The sequence below is a fragment of the Dreissena polymorpha genome, chromosome 6, assembly GCF_020536995.1.
Source record: "Dreissena polymorpha isolate Duluth1 chromosome 6, UMN_Dpol_1.0, whole genome shotgun sequence".
In the NCBI taxonomy this organism is placed as follows: Eukaryota; Metazoa; Mollusca; class Bivalvia; order Myida; family Dreissenidae; genus Dreissena; species Dreissena polymorpha.
Window position 1 is genome coordinate 96370160 of NC_068360.1, and position 14911 is coordinate 96385070.

The following is a 14911-nucleotide window of genomic DNA, read 5'->3' on the forward strand; positions in this document are numbered from 1 at the left end:
GTTCATTTGAATACTTATCTACTGCATTACCAGGCATGGCGATTAATAGGGCTATTTAAATAATTAAGTAAGTTGACCATAGGCGACCAGGTGTCGATATAAATGAACATTCGTGATATTAAAATGGAAAACTCCTGCTGCTATGTGCGACTTTGCGTGGAGTTCAATTTTGCAATGTCAATACCCAACTACTCTATCTATTGGCGTCATGGCTAAAACTTGATTGGTGAAAATCAAGAGTCACGCATTGTGGCCATATGCGATAAAGCGTGGATGTCAATGGCGCTATTTAAATAGCCAACTGTGGTCATATGTGAGCAGGTGTGAACGTCAACTCTGATGTTCAAATACTTTTGTCTTACGAACATACACACAAATATTGGCACAGTATAGCCTCGAACTTACCAATTACATTTGTATTAATATTCGATGTTACCACAAATTCATCGATATTATTGAATTGCACTGCTCCTTGCTATATCAGTATAAACACGCATGTCATGGATTTATATTAATAAAATTATTATTTTATAAATGCTGTCATCTGTAGAGTATAGAGTTCTATTTAAAAATGTATTGTTATACATCAACGTATAAAACATATATCAAAATATGGTCAGATTGAAGTTTATTATCAACTGACCAATCAATTACGTTTTAATATCATTTAATGTCAACTATGACAAATACAAAGAGTGTCAACATCATCTTTTTTTTTCGAACAAACCGTTTAGTCTTGACTATTAAATTTTGGATTGGTTTTGTTGCCTACAAAAAAATAATTATTTCAATCTTGCAGTTCAAATCATGTTTACCGAAGGTATTTATTGATGATGAATAGGGGTGTTTACTTGTAAACATTTTACCTCAAAAACAATTCTGTGTGGGTTCTTCAGATTTTTCTCCCTTTAGACGAGCATTTACACACCTAATCTGAATTAAATTGTTTATATTGCTAGCCAATGTCACCACTAGTTATTTGATAAACATGCATTGTACCCGTAACTTAGAAGAATTTTGTTATACAAATGTATGCTAGAGATAAATGTCAATACAATTTTTGTATGTGTATTGCTTTCGTTTATAGCGTTGTATTTAAAAATCTATTTTTAAACATCGACGTATAAAACATATCTCCATATTTGGTCAGAATGACATGTCTTTTCAATCGACCAATCAATTAACGTATGTATGTCACGTGTCGATAATGACCAATCAAACGAGTTTCAATATCCTTTTTCTTTTTGCGGATAAACAGTCTAGTCTTAACTATCGATGTGCGCATTGGTATTGAGGCCTAAAAACTGGTCGTTAAAGCTTGCTGTACAAATCTGATTTAGCGAGTATTTTCCTTGATTAAGCTTTGGGGTGTAAACATATTACTTTCTATTCCACGTGAAGTGTTAAAAAAAAGTGAAAACAAGTTTACATCAAACAAAATTCAGTTTGTGTTCTACAGATTTTTCTTCATCTATACGGGTAACGATACACACTTGGACATGTACATTTATCGCCTGAGGTACGTAACTAAGCACTAGTTTAAAATGGCTATTTGTATTAGTAAGAGCAATATGTATAAATATTTAATGAACAATATGAAACTTGTTTTAAGCTCAAAACATGTTGACCGTGCATCGCGGTTTATGCGATTTCATGTAATAATAATTGTTATACATTTGGTAACGAGTGTACATTTAAATACATGTATATCTAATAACTGTAAATTGTGAAACGATTCAATGGTACATAGACCAAATACATGACATACACCACACACTAGAATGCAATATGTTCTTTATTAACTTTGGAGCATGTATAATCATGTATAACTCTATAAGTTGCATAATCTTTGCTCTGTATTGATTTAATATTGACATACAAATGCTTAGATGTATTTAACGTCCTTCAACTTGTCCGACACTCAATTTAGACCATTCCATTGAAAATAAATACTGCACACGTGAAATAAATTATTGAATTAAGATCAATACTGTGTTTTTCAATTTTTCAAGAGTTTCGTATTTCAAAAGAGCTGTGAGCATCCCCATAATCAGGGTATTAATTGAACGCTAGCAACATGATTGTAGTTTTTCTTGTCCTTACGTAAAACACTTATGAATGAATGAATAATACTTATTTCGTTTTTATTCGCTTTTCAATCTTGAATATGTCTGTAAACTTACATTACATCGTTTTTGGAGACGTTTTCTGTTTCATTGGTTATATAACGTAAATCATCGCTGACTGCTCATATAATGAAAACAGGTTAAATGAAATATTTCAATTACATTATATTATTTTGTCACAAGGACATGAGCATGTTTTGTATTGGAAAATATACCATAAGCGTGTACATCACGACCAGGTTTAGAGGTACACAATAGGCTACAATGAGACTAGCTTTTGTGCGATTTCTGAAGCCGATAAGGGCATTAACATACTTAAGCAACCATTATTATGTCCTTCACCAGAGCGTGTTTCTGATTATTTTTTAACATACATGTACATCATCGATATCTTCCGAATTCATTTTTAAATTAATTCTTAATCCGGGACCAAAGTACATCTCCCCGCGTATTAGATAAAAAGGACCGTTCCGCACAAAAGCAAATCAACATTGACACTTAAGGGACGCGTTATGTAAATGGAGATATTTGAAATCACTTAGCAAAGACAGAAGTGTACCTGCAAGAAACGCAATTTGATAATATTCCGCTTTTTTGTTTAAACATAAAGGCTGACTCTATATGAATTATTAAAAAAGCGACTCGAATATTAAACACGTATACATGCTAACAATATCGACCTTTTTCTTTACAAAATAAGTAGATAACATGTACTTCCTTACGTCTTTTTTCTGCCAATACGAATCGATTAACGTAGTATACGTCTAATGAACTTCGTTTACTATCACCATAGTTCGTACATTTCCGTTACCCCAAAAGGCTTAGAGCATGTGCGTACAACTACGATAGTTTGGTCTTAAAGAAACGATCACGCTAAAAAGTATCGAATATTTCGTAAAATAAAGCTTACCCATACAAAAATAATTGTTCCTTTTAGCAAAATGCACAATTTCAACGTTAGATGTTGGCTGGTAACATTGATTTAACGGGATACACTATGCTCCTTTTTAATTTTTTTGTGTCACAAATAATTCAATTTTTATATCCGAACATTTACGGGCGAACGCGAGATTGGATTCGGTCAGCGTCGTCAGCATGAATAATCACTATGTCAAGCCGAAATGAATTCCGGGTTACTGGAATATAGCGAATGCGAAAAGGGTAGATTTCTGGGATAGCTTGTTTTTATAGCTTGTATAAATTATGCAAATGAACGCAACCCGAATCCGATCCTGACTCGATATCATCCACAAAACGAAAGTAGATGACATCGTGGAACGATATTTAGATACTTAAATGTTGCCGTATGTTTGTATTTTAACGTTTTATCACCAATACTACTTGCTTTTAGGGTCTCCCTATTGTAAATAATTATCGTATGGTACTGTTAGTTGTTGAAATTTGTTATAAAGCATAATGCAATACGTATGTAGTATTGGTGAGCGTGATAGTGGCTTTAATCAATAAAAGATATAAGTTCTAGTATATACCCTCAAATAAATGCCTCTGTTGTGTAGAGATAAAGAGCACGCTTGACACAAATGTCCCGGTTTCGAGTTTTTGGAAGCTAGCTACTTTTGTATCAGTATATTTAGGTCACGAGAGTGAATTTTGTAATTAAATAACACATTGAAGGAAAGATTGAGAGTAGACAACTTTGAATGTGTTAGGATCCTTAATAATTCGGAAAGTTGTTTTTCTACTTTGATTTTGAATGCAGAATACCATGTTACTAGGAAAGTGTGAAAATAACAACAGAACATCAAGATGCCGTAAGAGAGTTTTAAAGCCATAAGTGATAGATGCGCATACAGAAACATATTAATCAAAGCAGATCGGTATTAGTTATTTCAAAAATAATAGACTGCAAAGAAATACATTGTCTGCTATAGGGTTTTGTGTTGATATGTTAACTGTTGTATATTGTCGTATTTCGTTTCAGCTTTTGATTGTTGTCGGTTGTCGCGTGTCTTCAATTTTCCGTTCCTAGATGGCAACATCCCTCAAGGTCCTTCCTATGGTATTTACATTTCGCAGTTGGTACGTTATGCCAGAGCATGTTCATGTATTAATGATTTTAATGATCGTAATCTTATATTAACAAAGAAATTGCTAAAACAAGGCTTTTTCTATCCAAACCTTAGAAGTACATTCGCTAGATTTCACTTAAAGTATGGTGATTTAATTTCAAAATATAATGTTTCTTTAAAATGGAATTTAAATAATGGAATTTCCCATCCATCATTGTATAAAGATGTTTTGAAGCGTGTCCGCAAATTAAAATATGTTAAAGAAAATGTTCATATTAAACTTTTCAATTTAATTAACTTGTTTTTATCAAAAGGATATGATGCTGATGTACTTAAAAACACGTGCTTGATGGTTTTTGATTCACTATATCTTTCTTCTCTTAAAATTTGCAATCATTAATGATATTAGAGGCATTTTTCACATTTGAGCATAATTGTGTCTTTGTGTCGTTTGCACAAATCTGCATTAAAACTACATTTAGACTCACATCTTACATCAAATCATTTCTGTCGTCAGTTGTCAAAACACCTATATACTGTTTGATTCCAATAATGTCGCTTTAATGGAATTACCATTTTTATACATTTGATTCTTAAATTTTTAATCACCTAAACTTGTTTTATTAGTAGTTAAATTTTGCAGTACCGCCACATTAATATTTTTATTTTTACTTTACAGTACTGCCCCTGGATTTTGTTCACGGCATTGTGTCTTCGCTTGTTAATTACGTCATAACTCTTTCTCTGTTCCTGTGTACATTGATTTTTGGGACGTCATACGACCAACTTTCCCAGTTGTAATCTACATACATAGGTAATCGTGTTTATAATTTTATTTTTATTTTATCTGTGACAGGCGTTTCTTTTTGATTTATTTTTTAGCAGTACATAAACAACCAAGCAATGTAATATGGAACATTTACACCCATTATTGCTGCTTCTTCCTGTATTTGTGCGATGATGATCTGAAATATAAACTTCATGATGCTATATTTTTTAATCTTTTTCTATAAAGAATGAATGTAGTTGACACTTGTTCATAGTTCCATTCCATCGTTCCTCAAAAAGTTGTAACTCTGTTGCTCTGGTATTTTCAATACCATTGAGTAATTAATTGGTAATTAAATTGAATGCGTTTTAATTCCCTTTTATTATTGTTTAATTTGAGTTACAATGCTATGAGGTTAAATTTCATTTACACTTAAATGTATTATGAATATTGCTGGGCCAAGTGTGAGGTTGAGCGCTCCAAAACCGGTTTAAACCCCCAATGCTTTGCATTGACCGTTCCAAGGCAGTGACCCCAGCTTTATTCTTATTTTTGTTTATGTTGTTTTGTATTGTGCTGTATTGTGCTGCTTTGTACTGTTTGGGCAATCGGTCACTTGCCTTAAATAAAGGACCTACTAATTGTTTATAATAATAATTCAATACTACCCCAGCAGCTGGAGTTTCACTTCTTTATATTGTTGTGATGTTGACAGTTTTATAGTGTCTTGTTTTGTGTTGAGATGTTGACTGCTGTCTGGTACAATATGTCGCGTTGGTATGTTTACTGTTGTCTGGTGCAGTGTGTCGCGTTGGTATGTTAATTTGTTTTAGTTTATTGTGTCGCGAAGAAATGTTTGCTGATGTATGTTGCAGTCTGTCGCGATTAGGGGTGGAATGTTGTATAGTGTTATGTTTCGCGTTAAGAGGTTTACTGTATCTAGTGTAGTGTGTCGCAAACAGATGTTAACAATGTCCATTGTAGTGTGTCGCGTTGAGAGGTTGCCTGAATGTTTTCTGTTGTCAAGTGTCGCGTTGAGATGTTGACTGTTATGTAGTGTAGTTTGTCGCATTACTATTTTGACGGTTGTTTAGTAGTGCGTTTTGTGTTGAGCGGTTGACTGTTTTCTTGTGTCGTGTTTCGCATAGATATAGATATGGCGACTGTTGTCTAGTGTAGTATGTCGCGTTGATATGTTCACTATTGTCTGGTGTCGTGTTTCGCGTTGAGATGTTGACTGTAGTTTAGTGTTGTGAAGTTAACCGTTGTCAAGAGTCGCGGGTCGCGTTGAAATGTTTACTGTTGTCAAGAGTCGTGTGTCGCGTTTAGAGTTGACGTTTGTCTGGTCTAGTGTTTTGTGTTGAGATGTTTACTGTTATATAGTATCGTGTGTCAAGTACAGAGGTTTACTGTTGTCTTTTGTAGTTTGTCCTATTGATATGTGGACTGTTGTCTGGTTTCGTGTTGAAATGTTGACTTCTGTCTTCTTTAATGCGTCGCGATGATACTGTGAAACCATTATTAATCGTCAGGCATTAATTTTCATAAATTACGTCAGTCGACCGATCGGCGAATTTAAGATCCTAACGAACAATCATGCTCTATGTTTGAACAAAAACAAACACTAAGTTGAACAATATTTTAAAACTTTACCGTAGACATGAGGCATTAAATTCCAACATAATCCATGCACACATTCACCGCTGTTTCGTAATCAAGATTAATCCGGTTTTGACACAAAGGGATGTAGATTACACAAGGTACTCAACTGACACGTTACACTTCTTTAAAACGCGTGTGCAGTACAGCTGTATCGAATATTATTTTATATTACAGTATATAGCAACTACCAAATGACTTAACATAGCATTATTATTTATTTATATAAACTTTTTGGGTTATTTACCGGTGCGGTGCGTGTTATTTATGTTATACTGTCAGGTTATTAACGGCAATTAGATTAAATTTATATATATTGGTTGATTGTCCCAGGATTGCGTTTGTAGTGATTATTCTTTCTTTATACCTTGTCGATTTCTTTTTCTCATTCAATTCCTACAATGTCCTTTCACAACAAAACATCCAAGGGGCAGAGCAAGAACCTGGCCCCTTTACTAGGGGAGGCACTTTCAGGGTTAGATTCCCATCATCTTACTCACAACATCATGCCCTTTAAGTGCCTCCTCCAGTCAGTTGGAAGCGTAGGCCCCATTATGTCTTTTTTCACTATTTTTCAACTGGCCTCGTGTTTAGCTAAGGAGCTCCCTGGACTCGTTGAGCGGACTGTGCCTCTTGCGTCCGGTTGCATTTTACTGCAACTCAAGTCCGCTCAGGCGCTTGCCACCCTACTCTCTAGGGGGACTTTCCACCTTGGCAGCGTCGCAGTCCGGGCCTTATCACCTTCAAACATGAGGTCAGTTTCAGGTTTCATAGCAGGGATCCCGGAAAGTCAGGAACTCATGGAACTTCAAGGAAATCTTATATTAAGCCCTGCGATTCCCCTTTCCGAACTCTCTATAACTAACTTGGAAAGGGTTAACCCCTATCGCCCTGCGCCCCTGGCTTTCCGAGACTGGTCAAAATAACTTTCCTTACATCTATCCCAGTCCCTAACAAAATCCTTGTGAAGGGCACGAATATTGCCCTTGACATTCGTCCCTGCCCGGTCCAACCTGCCCGGTGTTTTAACTGCCAGGGTTTTGGACACATAGCCAGCAGGGGTGAATGCTTCAGCATCACTACCTGCTGCCGCTGCGCCGGAACTACTTGCCAGAGAAGGTGCACCAACAAAACACGTTGGTGCGCCAACTGTGGCGGCCCGCACTCTGCTTCCTACCAGGGGTGCCCCTCCTATAAGAAGGCTGTCTCCTTAGCCACCTTCGCTCATTTTTTATGGGGTCACCTGGTCCGAGGCGGAGAGCAGGCTATTTATGCCTGACACTGCGAGCCACAGCGTGGGCGCCCGTAACACAATCAACACAACCGGTTCCAAGTCATCAACCAAACATGCCTCTGCCGGTATTATCACGCCCCAAACCGAGAGGTCATGTCCTTTAGTTGAGGGGCTAGTGGGTAAGAGTACCCCCCCCCTCAACCTTTAAATAGGGAATCCCCCCCTAAGGTTACTATTGTGGAACCGGTAACCAAACACACACCAGATTTATGCACCACCCCCCCTGTATCGCCTATCCAGGGGGATCCACCCACTCAGAGACGCCCTCCTGTGGCTACCAGGGGGTCCTCCCCGTCCACCACGTTGACCGACGGTGCTAGCGACACCACCTGTAGTGGTCTTACACTGTCGGACGACTCTATGTTTGATATCACGGGGAGAGACTCTCTGGTGTCAGTGCACTCAAGTATATTGGAGAACCTTTCTATCTCTGGTATCTGTGAAATAGAGGAGGAACCCCGAGTTAGTGTCCCCCCTAACCGTCCCAGAATGGTCGACTCCCAGACATCCCCAATGAGCTCCCCTTCCGACAACACCAGCAGACGTAACTCGTTTGCTGTGGACTCATTTATTAAAATCAAGGATCCGCCAGCAACAGGTCCCACATTTAGGAAAATATATCTCAGCGAGCTGGCGGATCTAGTTGCTGAGATAATAAAGGACCAGAAAAGGCCCACTGGGAGTCGAGTTATATCTTACATTTATAACAAAATTGATTCTCGATTCAAAAATTGCAGAGAATCAATAACAAAGGTTATCCCCCCTGATAAAATTTTAACTAATAAAATCCATTCTGGAACTGGGGATCCTCCAATAGTAGAAGCAGATCCAGGATGCCCCCCCCCGGCCAGCGGTACCCTCCCCGCAAATAAGAAACACGCTCGGCGTGCCAGGACCCCCGCGAAACTCAAAGGGGCCTGTGCAGGCCACAAACTACGAGTTAAATCTCCTCACCACTCAATAAATCAGATTAAACGCAAGTTAATTTCGCACCACTATGGACAGTAACCTGCAAATAATTTCATTCAATGTTGGTGGTCTTTCCGCCAACAAATTTACTGAATTAAAATATTTTATTGACTGCAACCCTAATACCCATATCATATGTTTACAGGAAACTAAATTTTCAAATATTTCTGTAAAACAAATACCAGGGTATAACTGCGAATTTAAGAATTATGTTACTTCAAACCAAAATATTGCTGGTGGTCTTGCCATATATATTAAAAATACAATAAATTATGAACACCTGGGAGTGAACAACCAATTAAAATCTGATGGTAGCACTGCTATTGAGGCATTAGCAATTAAATTGGTTATTGACAAGAACCGGCCTCTTATCCTGGTCAACTTATATTCAAGAGGATGTGATCTTGAAACCCTGAACGGCCTCTTTAAGGAATTAAGGACCATTAAAGGACCCTTTGATGTAATATTCACAGGCGACTTTAATGCACATCACCCTGCTTGGGGTTCCATAAATTCAGATGCAGAAGGTCGGGCGGTAATAGAATGGTTGGACGAGCAAGATCTCAATTTTTGGTACGACATTTCCAATCTGTCTCCAGTGACTCAAACCTTCCCGTTGAAACTCTGAATTATCAAAAGCGGTTTGAGACTGAGCACCGAAATATTTTAAATGAGCCTGGGGATAATAGCACGCCTCTCAATTTACCTTTTACTATTACAGAATTATTAAGTGCCATTAACAGCAGGAGCAACACCGCCACGGGGCCTGACAAAATAGCATATTTAATGTTTAAAAGTATGCCAGCCATAACTCTAAAAATCTGGCTTAACCTATTCAATCAGGTGTATAGGACAGACAGGATACCACCCGAGTGGAAGCAGGCCACAGTGATTCCAATTCCTAAACCTGGTAAAGACAAAAATGATCCAAACTCATATCGACCAATAAGTCTAACATCACATGCAGGTAAATTACTAGAAATAATGGTCAAAAATAGATTAGAACACTTATTGGAATCAAATAACATACTAAACACCTTCAAGTCTGGCTTTAGGAAGGGGCGATCTACTCTTGATCAGCTAGCTAGATTACAACATGATATTCTTTCTGCAAAAAATCAAGGGCAATCAGTATAAGCAATTTTTTTGGACCTTCAGGCCGCCTTTGATTTAACATGGACCTTCTGCATACTAAAAAAGCTAGCTGACTATGGAATCACTGGATACTGTTTCCACTACCTCAGAGCATTCCTAGAGGGCCGTAAAATCCAGGTCAGGGTCGATGGGGAGTTATCAGAGGTAGCCATAACTGACCGCGGAACCCCTCAGGGGTCCGTAATATCCCCAACTCTGTTCTCCCTCATCGTAAACGGTCTACCTAATGCCGTAAAAGACTCAGGAATCTCCCAGTTTGCCGATGACTCAGGCACTTGGTTAAAGGGGTCTAACATGTTACGCCTGCAAAAGAGGGCTCAAGCAAGCTTAGACTCCATATGGAAATGGGCAATTGAATGGGGATTCAAAATTTCTCCAACCAAAACAGTAGGAGTACTATTTGGCGAACAATTTCAGCACTCTTTGGACTTAAATTTAGGCGGCACCAAAATTATCTTTGAAAAAGTGGTGAAATTTCTAGGTATGTACCTAGATAAACAGTTAACTTTTACTCACCACTTCAAATATTTGGCAGAAAGGTGCGAAAGGGACCTAAATTTAATGAGAATGTTAAGAGGCACAGGTTTCGGATCAGATAAAAATAGCCTCTTAACACTCTACAAGTCCCTTATACGTCCAAAGCTAGATTATGGAGCCCAAATCTATGCATGTGCTAAGCCAAACGCCCTAAAAATGGTTGATGCCATTCAACACAAGGCCCTAAGGATAGCTCTGAGAGCCCTAAACTGTACACCGGGTGCACTGCTAGAGGAGAAGGCCGGTGTTACCTCTTGACTTGCGTAGAAAACAACAGTCCCTCAATTTCTTGGCCAGGGTTAAGTCTCGGCATGGTTCAAACCCCGTAAACAAACTTGTCGGGACTGGCACCTTCGTCAAGGGGAAAATACTTAAGCGTAAGCATGTCGCCCTACCTTTTGGTGCGAGTATTAGGACCCTGGTTGAGGATGCCGGTCTCGACAAGGTACATGTAGCAGACCTGAGGCCCTCCAAGGCCCCCCCTGGACGCTTGGACCCATTGATGTTGACCTATCACTCTCTAATAAAATAACGAAAACTGACTTGCCACAACTCATCAAGTCAGAAGCTCTCTCTCTTATAGATAATATGTATGCTGAGCATCTAAAAATCTACACTGACGGCTCCAAATGCCCTAACTCTGGTTTGGTAGCCAACTCTTTTGTAATCCCTTCAAAAAACATTAGTAAAACGCACAGGCTCAGCAACAATATCTCTATTTTTACAGCAGAACTTTTGGCAATTAAATTCTCTCTGTGCTGGATAGTGGTCAATAAACCTACTAAAACTGCTATTTTATCAGACTCAATGTCATGTCTTGAGTCCATAAAAAACAGAAATAGCAGATCTAGGCCTGATATTTTAGCTAGCATTTTGGAACTTCATCAACAGTGCCTAGATAAATCTTTAAAGGTCACATTAGTATGGTGTCCAGCACATGTCAACATCAGTGGGAATGAACAGGCCGACAGGGGGGCCAAAGAGGGCCTCTTAAGGGGGGCCGTAGATGTTGGGGAACCCCTGGCACCTTCTGAGATCTACTCCCTGACAAAGAAATTTGTTTTGGGCGAGTGGAATCTCCGGACCGACAATTTGTCTTCCCGTCGACATACTTTTACTAGACCTGCGAAAACCCTCAGGCCGCCTGACAGATACTCAGCAAGCATTGTGCTTGACAGAGCCATCACGCGCCTGAGGATGGGAACCACCCTATTACCCGGTGGCGCAGGAAAGTATGTCCTCGGTATAGACCCTGCATGTCCTAGGTGCCAGGAACCTCTCACTGCGCCCCACATGCTGCTACACTGTCCTAACCATAAGGCGCAGAGGGACCACCTTGAAGCTGCATTGCACTCCCATGGACTAGTTTTTAACCTTACCAACGTGCTAGACCCCAAGGGAGCAGCTAGGGACCCGGTCTTCTCTGCCCTCGCCAAATACTAACTAGATTGTCAAATAACTGACAAAATCTAGGTCATTGGGGGAGGGAGAGCAGCCAACACCCACCTAATTATTCAGTCTTGTGACTGTTTTCTTTTAAAAATGTGTAATCTCTGTACAAACCTGATGTAATCAAATAATTGTGTTGGATTTGTGTCGCTTTTACACAACCTTTATTTTAGTGGTTAATGGGTTTATTGTTCTACCCCGCCCTTTCTAAATCAGGCCAATGGCATTGAACTGGTCTTCTTTATTTTAATACATTTTTTATGAGAGCATGACGTTAGTCCACCATTTACATATTTCAGTTTTTTAATATAATCATATTTTATGGCATTTCTTACTACAAGAAAGGACGAGGCTGTCCAGTAACCTGGGAGTGTTGGCTGCATTGCACCCCCTCCCTTCCTCTTTGACACCCCACCCTTTCCCCTTCAAACTCGAAGAACTATGTCGGACTGGAGTGTACGGTGCAGGGCCTTATACCATTATAAACACCTATTTAGCCCTATCTAGGACAAAGTATTGTCGACCTTGTTGAAAGTACTAATCTTGTACCTTGGAGTACATTAAGGATTATTATAACTGCTATCTTGTGTAGCAATTTCCTTATTTTTGTGAAAACTGTTATTTTATATAGCAAATTGCCTTAATTTTATTATTATTGCATTAACTCATGTTAAAATTGCTACTTTTATAGCAAATATCCTAATTTTTATATTAAATTGCTATTTTATATAGCAAATTGCCTCGGTTTTACTGTCTAATTGTCATTTTGGATACCATATAAGGTACTTTAGTATTATTCCCTCCTATGTTATCATCAGTATACTAATAATATTGGATAGATTAGAGCTTTTTGGGTTTATCTTAACGTATCTAGGTAATATTTGGTCTTTTTACCATTTTACATCTTACCATTATCAATTTTCCTTCAATAGTATACAAACTATTTTTCATTTACCGTGCACTCCCTCTGGTCCAGGGGAAACAACCATTGTAGACTTCATCATCACAATTACCTCCCTTAGTACAACTGAGTGACACCACCCCTGCTGGCTCTTCTTTTCCCCCACCCACATCGGCCTACACTTCCATAAAATCTCTCCTTCTTTCAACCCTCCAGGGTGGCAACATGTATTTTAAATATATAAATGCATATAGTCCTGTACATATTGTAAATAATGTACATCTTGTACAAATTTAGCTGTCTTTGTCTTATTTTTAACTGTAAAGTACATTGTCTTACCCTTAATTTTTATGTGGCCCTATGAAGGTGACCGTTTGGAGACACGTAAGTTATTGCCCTTAACATATAAGGGTTTATTACTAAACCCACTTTTAAATATTGTTTTAATGCCACTCTGGGGGATCTCTCTTTTCCAAAGCCCAATCCTCCTTAAGTTCCATACAGACAGGGTCTTATGTTGGAGCATTACGGCTATATTCCCTGTCTGCAAGTGTTCAACATTGAGCCACATACATAAACTTGTACTCATTAATTTTTTATATCAACTCAATACTCAATTGCAATATTAATATATAATTGAGAGTTACACACTCTATGTGATATCATATATTGTCTTTTTTTTCCTTTCCTTCTCATATAATTGCATTTGCACATGCAACTTCACTCTACATTTGAGAGCTGTTAAATCAGGCTCTGGCATCCCTATTAATAATTGTTCTTAGATATAAACATATCTCTCTTATGATTAGATCTTGTTGTTTGGCGTTTTGTTTAAACTTTAAACATACACATAAAATGGTACTTGACTATGCATGTAAATATATTGTGGCAATGTTCAACCACTTTGTGACCTGGAAAACCCTCAAATATTATTATTTTGTTACACAAACATATTACACATCTGTGTATTCCTTTTTCTATAATTAATATATTAAAATAGTCCTATTTGGATTCAAATTTTTAAACCACAGATCACAAAGTCTAAAGACTCCAACAAACCCATTGCAGTATATACTGAACAGTGGGTCTGGTAATGATGCTGCCACATACAACAGTATGTGTGTTTTCACCATCTTTACTTATAAAAATTGGGCTATTCTTTCTCTCTCTCCTCCTTAAAAAACAATACAAAGAATAACATACAATAACAACATCATATGAATGATATAAATTAATAATAAGTACAGTAACGTAACAAAACATAGTAATCTAATACTATAAAACAACTCCAAGTTCTTTTGGATTAACTCATTCTTTTTCTTTCATTTATATTTTTGCATATAAACCATTATTGTTTACTTTTTCTTAAAAGTACAAAGTCAGCCGTGGGAAAATCTATTTTAAAACGGATTGACCTACTGGCAATCCTTAATAAGAAATTTCGGCCAATCAGCGCCATCGTTATATAAGCGCATCAACCAATTAAAACGCCGCTTTTTTAACCGCGTTAGGCCTATTCACTGTATAGCACTGCGTCTTTTTAACGCTTCATATAAAGGTTATATATTTTTAAACCAATAGATTTTTATTAAAGCACCGCACCAACACTGCAAAGTTTTATATTTATACCAATGGTACAGCCCAGTAAAATCGGGCTGTCCATTTTATGGCCGTTTTCGGCTTTTTATGCAGAGTTCTATGTTAAGCAGTGTGCTCGGGCAATGGTTTTTAACCGAAGTCCCGAGGGTAAATAACCCCATTTGTCAGTCGGCTGTATTGAATGCGTTGACTTCGTTTATGTAGAATGGTAATGAATTAGCGCTAATTGTTTATAATTTTATTACCCGTTAGGTGTATTGTGTTTTTCAGGGGTGTTGCATATTAGCCATCACGCATCGAATGCCGATGAAAGACAATAAACCAAATGAAAAGATGACGATGTGTGATCAACATGCGTATTTATCACAAATTAATAAAGAATATTTTAACTGCTGTTTGTTGTTTGATTGTTTGCGTTTAACC

General features: G+C 37.8%; 1 protein-coding gene across 1 annotated transcript in view; it reads left to right on the forward strand.

The window, feature by feature from the left end:
- The first annotated feature begins 1277 nt into the window (after positions 1-1277).
- The window catches only part of LOC127835917 (uncharacterized), a 30846-nt gene continuing 17212 nt past the window's right edge, over positions 1278-14911 (forward strand). Inside the window, exons 1-3 of the mRNA XM_052362338.1 lie at positions 1278-1519; positions 4069-4166; positions 4836-4970. The gene's annotated coding sequence lies outside the window, so the exon portion shown is untranslated. The remainder of the gene's footprint in view (positions 1520-4068; positions 4167-4835; positions 4971-14911) is intronic.